Source organism: Suricata suricatta, chromosome 1 (assembly GCF_006229205.1).
Source record: "Suricata suricatta isolate VVHF042 chromosome 1, meerkat_22Aug2017_6uvM2_HiC, whole genome shotgun sequence".
Taxonomy (NCBI): domain Eukaryota; kingdom Metazoa; phylum Chordata; class Mammalia; order Carnivora; family Herpestidae; genus Suricata; species Suricata suricatta.
In genome coordinates this window covers 192276037-192284217 of record NC_043700.1, presented here as the reverse complement: position 1 = coordinate 192284217, position 8181 = coordinate 192276037, and the positions used below count along the sequence as shown (strand labels likewise).

Here is an 8181-nt window from a genome sequence, read left to right as displayed (position 1 = left end):
CCCCCCCCCCCCACGGCCGCCGGCGCATCTCCACCGCGGAGGTGCGCCGCCACCGGCTCCGGGAAGGCTGGGACGGCCCGGTGGGGAGGGCCGGATGGGACCTGCGTCCTTACACCCCAACTCGCAGTCTGAAGGCAGCGTCAGGGGCAGAGAATAAGGTGTCAGAAGGGCCTCGAATCATGTGAGGATCTAGGGGAGAATCCATTTTTTTGTTTTTTCCAGCTTCTAGTGCTGCAGTTCTTGGCCCGTGGCCCCTTATTCCACCTGCCCACCCAGCAGCAGAGCACCCTCACATTTCTCCGTCTCCACCTTCCCCTGGCCTTTTCTTACGCTCTGTGTCCAAATCTCCCTCAGTCTCCCTTTTCCGAGGACACATGTGATGGCATTTAGGGCCCACCCAGATCATCCAGGATCACTTTCCCATCTCAGCCCCCTTAACTCAGTGACATCTGCAAAGTCCCTGTTGCCATGTAGGGTGACAGTCCCAGGTTCCAGGGATGAGGACCTGGATGCGTTCTGTCATTGTTGAGTCTCCCACAAGCATGGGCCAAGTTGCCAGGGCGCCTCTCCTAGTCTGGACCAAGAGAAGAGTGTAGTGTCCACAAAGACTGTTCCTAAAGGCTGAGGGGGAGGCAGAGGGCGCCGGGCCAGGTCAGGGACACTAGGAAACGAGGAGGTGATCTTCGTAGCCTCCAGAACAGCGCTCAGGTCTGAGGGCTTACGCAGCAGCCGCTTCAAGCCTCCCCGTCTCCTGGCACCATGACCCCAGTCAATGCTTTTGTATATGTGACTTCTGTTTTTAAAATTAAGAAGACACAAGCATCCTCCTAGCTGTCAGAGCAACAGTGTCACATAATGTCTTATGCTTCTGGAAAACCCTCTGTGAAAATGAGGTGTTTTAAAAAAATGTTTATTTGGGGGGAGAGAGAGAGAGAGAGAGAGAGAGAGAGAGAGAGAGAGAACGCCTGGGGGAGGGGCAGAGAGAGAGGGGGACAGAGGATCCAAAGCAGGCTCTGTGCTGACAGCAGTGAGACCAATGTGGGGCTCGAACTCACAAACTGTGAGATCATAACCTGAGCCAAAGTTGATGCTTAACCGACTGAGCCCCCCAGAAGCCCCTGAAAATGAAGCTTTGAAAAGGCACATGAAGTCTTAGCATTATTACAAGTACAGAATAAGGTAGTTCCATTGTTAACACCCCTGCTGAGAGGCTATCGGAGTCCAGAGAGGGCCTCCGAACGCATTTCCAGAATCCCTGTGCTGCACTAATGAGTCCAGAGCTTGTGAATATCCTCCTTCTACCAAATGAAGTGAAATCAAGAGGCTTGCTCAGAATTTCCTTCCTTCCTTCCTTCTCTTCTCTTCTCTTCTCTTCTCTTCTCTTCTCTTCTCTTCTCTTCTCTTCTCTTCTCTTCTTTCTTTCCGTCCTTCCTTCCTTCCAAAGAGAGCACATGCAAGGCCCCACACTCAGCATGGAGCCCTGCATTTGGGGCTTGATCCCACGACTGTGAGATCATGGCCTGAGCTGAAATCAAGAGTCAGACATTCAACCGACCGAGCCCCCCAGGCGCCCCTGCTTGCTCAATTCTAACAATCAGCAAAAATGCTGGAATTGTTCCCGAAGCCTCTTCACTTACTGGCCGACCAGCAATGCCTCAGGAAAATGATGATCTTTTCCCACTTGGAGGCTTGGCTCTGCTTGGGAGAGCCCCCCTCCCTTCCTTCTCCCTTTCGGGGCGAACCTGGTTCAGCTCGGACGCCACGCTCACAATGCCTCCTTCCTAACCCCTCCCTTCCCAGGGGAGCTGTGCTGAGCACACGGGGCTCGGCTGTCGTAACTCTGGTCACGGCACACTAACTGCCCAGTCTCCCTGGCAGAGAGGCAGACTCCTCAAGGCCTAATCTAAAAGTACCCCTCCCGCATCTGGCACACTGTCTATAGTCTACCAGTCAGATGCTTACTGACTAATGAGCTGTTTTATTTTTTTATTTTTAAAAAAATGTTAATGTTTATTTTTTGAGACAGAGACAGAGTGCAAGTGGGGGAAGGACAGAGAGAGAGAGGGAGACACAGAATCTGAAACAGGTTCTGGGCTCTGAGCTATCAGCACAGAGCCTGATGTGGGGCTCGAACCCACGAACCGTGAGATCATGACCTGAGCTGAAGTCAGATGCTTAACCTACTGAGCCCCCCAGGCACCCCACTAATGAGCAGTTTTAAATGACAGACTACATTCTGTCCTTATCGACTCTCCAAGTAAGAATTTTATTACTTTGGGGCATCTGGTGTCTCAGCCGGATGATCATCCAACTCTTGGTTTCAGCTCAGGTAATGTGCCAAGGGTTGTGGGACCGAACCCCCGGTAGGGCTCTGCACTGAGCATGGAACCCCCTTAAGATTCTCTCTCTCCCTCTTGCCCCTCTCCCCAATTGTACTCTCTCTCAAATTAAAAAAAAAAGAATTTTATTACTTTTGTAATAAAATTATAAATAAAATTTTAGAAGCATGACTAATTGCACAAAATTTCAGGAAATGTATAGCATAAAATCATTGGATGCTTTAAGCTATCCAAGGTTAAAAAAAAAAGTGTCACATATTAACATTTTCTACCATATGACTCTTATCATTTAGATAATCATTCTAATCTTATATACAAAATATTTACATTTTCTGCTCAAATACAATGCTTGAGTGCATGCACACGTGTGCACTCCACACACACACACACACACACACACACACACACACATACACACCTTGAGTACATATACATAAAAAGAAACTGACTTTGGGAGGGTAAGCAATTTCATTTCTTTTGAAATCGTGCCTTCATATTTTTACTGATAACATTAGAAACTAGTGTGGAATTCTATACTTGCAAAATTCAATGTATTTGTGTATAATGATCGACTTGCCGTAACTGGCGTTCGGGACCGCACGAGCGCACTGTTTCCAGCTCTAACGCAATGAGTGTATAGACTCACGTAAGATCTTTTTCTAGAATTGTTCATAACTATTTAAGTGGAGGACCATTTGAAGAATACCAGCAAAGCCCATATTTTTCTCGATATCTACAGTGGAAATGGCTGGAAAGGTATGTTCTAATTTAGACTTCAACAAAAACAAGTAGTGGCTTCTTGGAACATGTGCTGATTGATGTGTGCTTTTCCGTCTGTCAAAATGCCAGGGGGAATCTTGGGCTGTAAATGGCATTTTTGTACAGAAATCATTAATATGTGTTATATAATTTCTTCTGATTTATTAGTTGACTCTGTTCTCTCTTTTTAAAATGGCCAGTTAGCCCCGTGGGTAGAGTAGTTAGAAAATAAAATGTGTCCCAGATGCACAGACGTATAAACCAGTGCACACGGGCTCAGTCTTGTGGTCTGAGCCCTGCTCAGCTTCGTACCGGCCATGTGGACCAGTCAAAGGACTTGACCGTCATGAGCATCGGGTCCTTGTGTAAAATAGAGGTAATTCGAGAAGCTACCCTACTGGGGTGCTGAGGCCACCTGAAAAATGTGTATAAAACGCTCAGCAGTGCTGGGTGTACAAAGTACGTGCTCAAAAAGTGCTAGCTGCCACTAGTGTCACTGTTGTTACAGTTATGACCGGTTGGTTACGTTTCCAGGTCTACTTCCTGTATCTTTCTTCCCAGACGTTGGTATAAACATCTCCTCTGAGACTCTTACCCCAAAGGATCGTGCACTGTAGATCTATCATTTTCCCGGGCAGCTTTCTGACCGGCCCAATTCGTAAATATTCATAGTGTAGACTAGTTGCGGACCTGTCTTTAGTAAGGCTACTTGGACTGTTCCCCATCTATCTTCAGTGTATTTGGTAAATCTTCAATGTTGATATGCGCTTCTGTCTCTCAGTGCAGACGGCTGTGACCGCGGAGGGGACGGAGGCCCTGAGCACAGGCACCCGTGCCCTCGGCACCTGCTTTGAGCAGCGTGGTTTCCTAAATAAGGCAGAACAAGAGCTAGGTAGGCTTTTCTGTTTTAAAATAATGATGCAATGTGAGACCTGAAGCTTTTTTTTTTTTTTAATTCATCAGGCAACCAATAACAAAGGACACATTTAGACATTACAGAGTTCTAGGAAAAGGTGGATTTGGGGAGGTAAGTAATGCGTAACTAACCATAAACAATATTTCTAGAAAAGTAAGATAGCAAGGGAATGAAAGGATGTGCTTCAACTTTACCAACACCTTTATTTCTTCACTGTGTATTTTGGGAATAATTTTAGTGAACCAAGAGAGTTAAGATTAAACTTCAAACAGAAGATGCTTTGCTATAGGCTTTTTAAAATTACGGAGATCTGGAAAGAAATGTGCTATCTTTGTGATTTTTTTCTTTACATCATGTTTCTTATAGAAGTTGTTTTCCTGAGTTGGACTGTCCGATGTTCAGGCTCAGTCAGTTTGTCCTGATTGAAAAGATGATTCTGTTTCCATATTGTGACATTTCTGTTACTCTATTTCCATAATTTAGGACCAGCCTAAAAGCTCACTGAGTACACAATATTTTATTAAATAGGCTTATTTATGTCAACTCTGTTTGAATGTGTAAATGTGCCCCCACGCTTACATCAAAAGATACTGGACAGTGTGTAACTTTGGGGAAATTCCGAGGAAACTATCCACAAATTCATGAGACGTGGTCTGAATGAACGGCTCTTCCAGACAGAGACTGCTGTGGGATGTGGACAAAGAACCGTGTGCAGTTCTGCCTAGGTGACGTCACCTGTCTGGAGAGGCCGAGCGCGGCTCAGGCGTCCGGAGCTCCCCGGAGCCAGGACACCCGGAGGGCCACAGCGGCGCGAGTCGCACGGCCCACTGGTGACTTAAATCACGCATGCTCCCAAATTCCAACGGGAAGCCTAAGCCAAAAGCACCGGCATGGACTTAATGTGAATTAGGAAGCCAGCCTTGAGGCCTGGGCTTGCTGCACGTGAGGCCCGTGATTGGCTGTGGTGAGACCCCGGCCCTCGTAAACGGCGCGTCAGGAGACTCCGAGGTCCTGTCCCTCAGATGTGGTTCTGCGGGTTCTTCAGAGTATTCTGAATGATCTCAACCAAATGCTCGCTGTCCCCTTTTTGGGATAGATGTTTCTGTAAGAAACCCACCCTCTCTTTCCATTCATTCTTTGCTCTCTTTAATTCATGCTGTTCTGCCTTTCCTGGTCGCCAGGTATAAAAGCTCAGATTTTACCGGAGAACAGAGGAAAAAATATTTCAAGCACATGAGTCTTGTGTTTACAAAAGAGTGTAGTTCTAATTGTAGCCACATGTGCATTTAAAAATGGACTCAGTAATAACATGTTCGCAGATTTTAACTGTTGTGGAAAACTTGGTATATTTATGATAGTTATAGGTTACTTTTTAACACATTTGCTTGTGTTTCCAAACAAAAGATTGTAAGGACAGATACAGTGTTGTAGTTTTTCACAGACTTGTTCAGGATGTGCTGTTCATCTTATCAGGTCTGAGCAGGGAGTGAGTATCTGTTTCTATTCTGAATACGTGTCAGAGGGAGCACTGTGACCCCAGGCAGGCAGCCGCAGTGCCTTTTTTTTATGAGAGAGAGAGAGAGGGAGAGAGAGAAGGAGGAGGGGGAGGGGGGGGAAAGGAGAAAGGAAGAAGGAGAAGGAGAAGGAGAAGGAGAAGGAGAAGACGACCAAGGAGGAGGAGGGGAGGAAGAGGACGGAAGAGAGAAAAGAATCCCAAGCTGATGTGGGGCTTCATCCCACGACCCTGGGATCATGGTCTGAGCCGAAATCAAGTCGGACACTAACGGACTAGGCCACCCAGACGCCCCGCCTCAGTACCTTTGGAACCCGGATTCCTAGGGTGCATTTGCTTTTTCCAATGCGAACATCCCTTCCAGTGGGTTTGGAAGGACACACACTTTGGCCTTATTTTGCCCACCTCAGTACCTTCGTTTATGCTCGAAGTCCTCCACAGTGGGTTGGTAGGGTTCTGAGGCAGGAGCAGCAGAAAGAGAATCTCGGTAGAAGCGTGGGCGTGCACGGGTGTAGACACTGAGGAGACCTGGGGAGACAGCGTGTCTGTCAGAGCTGGGCAGCCCGGAGGCGAGTTCCTGCTCCTTCACTGCCAGCTGTGTGGACGGGGCCCCCAGCTCCTCCGCACCCTTGAAAGGGAGGCGACCCCTGCTTCCCTGGGTTGTCGCGAGCAGAGGCGAGGGTTCCAGCCACAGTGCAGGGCCTGGCACCCTTCCGTCTCTTCCTTCTCTTTCTTTGACTTGGCAGTTTGACTTACAAGAATTGTCCTAAGTTCAGGATGAAGAGATATTGCCAAGATTTAAGTGCCAAGTCTTAATGGTAGGAAAGCGGTTACATGAAGTTCAGAGTATTCGTACATTGGGAGAACCTTTAATGATGAGGAGAGAGTCCACCGTAAGAGGAAAGCAGTATAACATAAGGCCATTTCCCCCGCCCAACCTGAGGAGGACTCAGGACCCTGTACAGAAAATATTAATGATAGTTATCTTGGAATTTCAATGAACTTTATCATTGTCCTTATTAATACTTTCTATATTTTCCACACTAAACTTTATATTTTATCATCAAAATTATTTTATGGATGGATTAAAATGATATGTTTTATGTTTGCTTATAAGGTTATTGTGCTTGTGCATGTGTAGTATGTGCCTGTGTCACATGTGTCGGGGTGCATACGTGTCTATTGTGTGCAGTCAGTGTGTGTGCTGTATGTACACATGTCTGTGTGTGGTTGTGGAGTGTGTGTGGGATGTAGGGTGTGTCTGTGGTGTGGGGTGTGTGTGTCTGGTGTGGAGTGGGCATGTGTGCAGTGTTTGTGTGTCTGTGTTGTGGAGTGTGTGTGTGGTTTGTGTCTGTGTGTGTGTATGTGTGGTAGGGTGTGTGTGGTGTGTGTGTGTGTGGTATGGTGTGGGTGTGGGTGTGGTGTAGAGTTTGTGTGTGTCTGTGGTGGGTGTGTTGTGGAGGATGAGTGTGAGTGTGTATGTGTGTGGAGCGGGTGTCATGTGTGTGTGTGTGTAGAGGGGTGTGTGTGGTCTGTGTGTCTGGTATGGTGTGGTGTGGGTGTGGTGTAGAGGGTGTGTGTGTGTGTGTGTGTGTAGAGGGGTGAGTGTGTGGTCTGTGTGTCTGATGGTGTGGGTGTGGTGTAGAGGGTGTGTGTAGGGTGGGAGTCTGAGGAAACAGGGTAACCTTGAGCCGACAGGCCAGAAGCTGGGGGTCAGGGACTTGGGAGCTCATTATTCCCTCCTCTCCATTTTTTGTAATTTTGGAAATTTTCTCATAATGTAAGGTTAAGTATATACAGATGTTATTTTAATAACTAAGTAGAATAAATATATGGCAGGTTACGAATTCTATGAAATCTATTTTTTTATATTCTTGAACTAAAAAAAAAAAAGATGAATGTATTTAGTTTCAAAAAAGTGTCGCTCTTGTGCAAAAGCTGAGAAGGCCCAGGAGACCCTGGAGTCATGCGGCCGCAGCGGTCACCCGCGGGGAGTCCCGCCCGGCGGCACAGCCCCCCTCCCGCTCCCCGGGTTGTGTCCAGGGAAGCTGGGGGAGGAGGGAAAAGCCCGCTCCAAACCCACGTGTCCGCGCATGGAGTGGCCTCGGCCCATCACGTGCTCTGGGCCAGAGGGACTGCCAAGGAGAGGACAGACTTGGTGGCGGTGGTGGTTGTCCGCCTCCTAGAGATGACAGGTGCATACAAACCTTGTGTTTTCTTCTTTTGAACGAGGTTTGTGCCTGTCAAGTGCGAGCTACAGGAAAACTGTACGCCTGTAAAAAGCTATCGAAGAAAAGAATAAAGAGGAGAAAAGGTGAAGCAATGGCTCTAAACGAGAAGAGGATCCTGGAAAAAGTGAATAGTAGATTTGTAGTAAGTATCTTGGCTTAGTCTTCACTGTACAGTGTCCTGAGGCCCACCTGTTGCCGGGCTCGCCCGGGGCTCGCCTACGCTCCCGCCCAGGCTCGCCGCCTCCTGCCTGGGCTCACCTCCCGCCCGGGGCTCGCCTACGCTCCCGCCCGGGCTCGCCGCCTCCTGCCTGGGCTCACCTCCCGCCCGGGGCTCGCCTACGCTCCCGCCCGGGCTCGCCGCCTCCTGCCTGGGCTCACCTCCCGCCCGGGGCTCGCCTACGCTCCCGCCCGGGCTCGCTCCAA

At 48.3% G+C, this 8181-nt stretch overlaps 1 protein-coding gene across 1 annotated transcript in view; it reads left to right on the top strand.

The window, feature by feature from the left end:
• Positions 1-8181, top strand: part of ACOX3 (acyl-CoA oxidase 3, pristanoyl) — a 922607-nt gene that overhangs the window by 13429 nt on the left and 900997 nt on the right. The window lies entirely within an intron of this gene.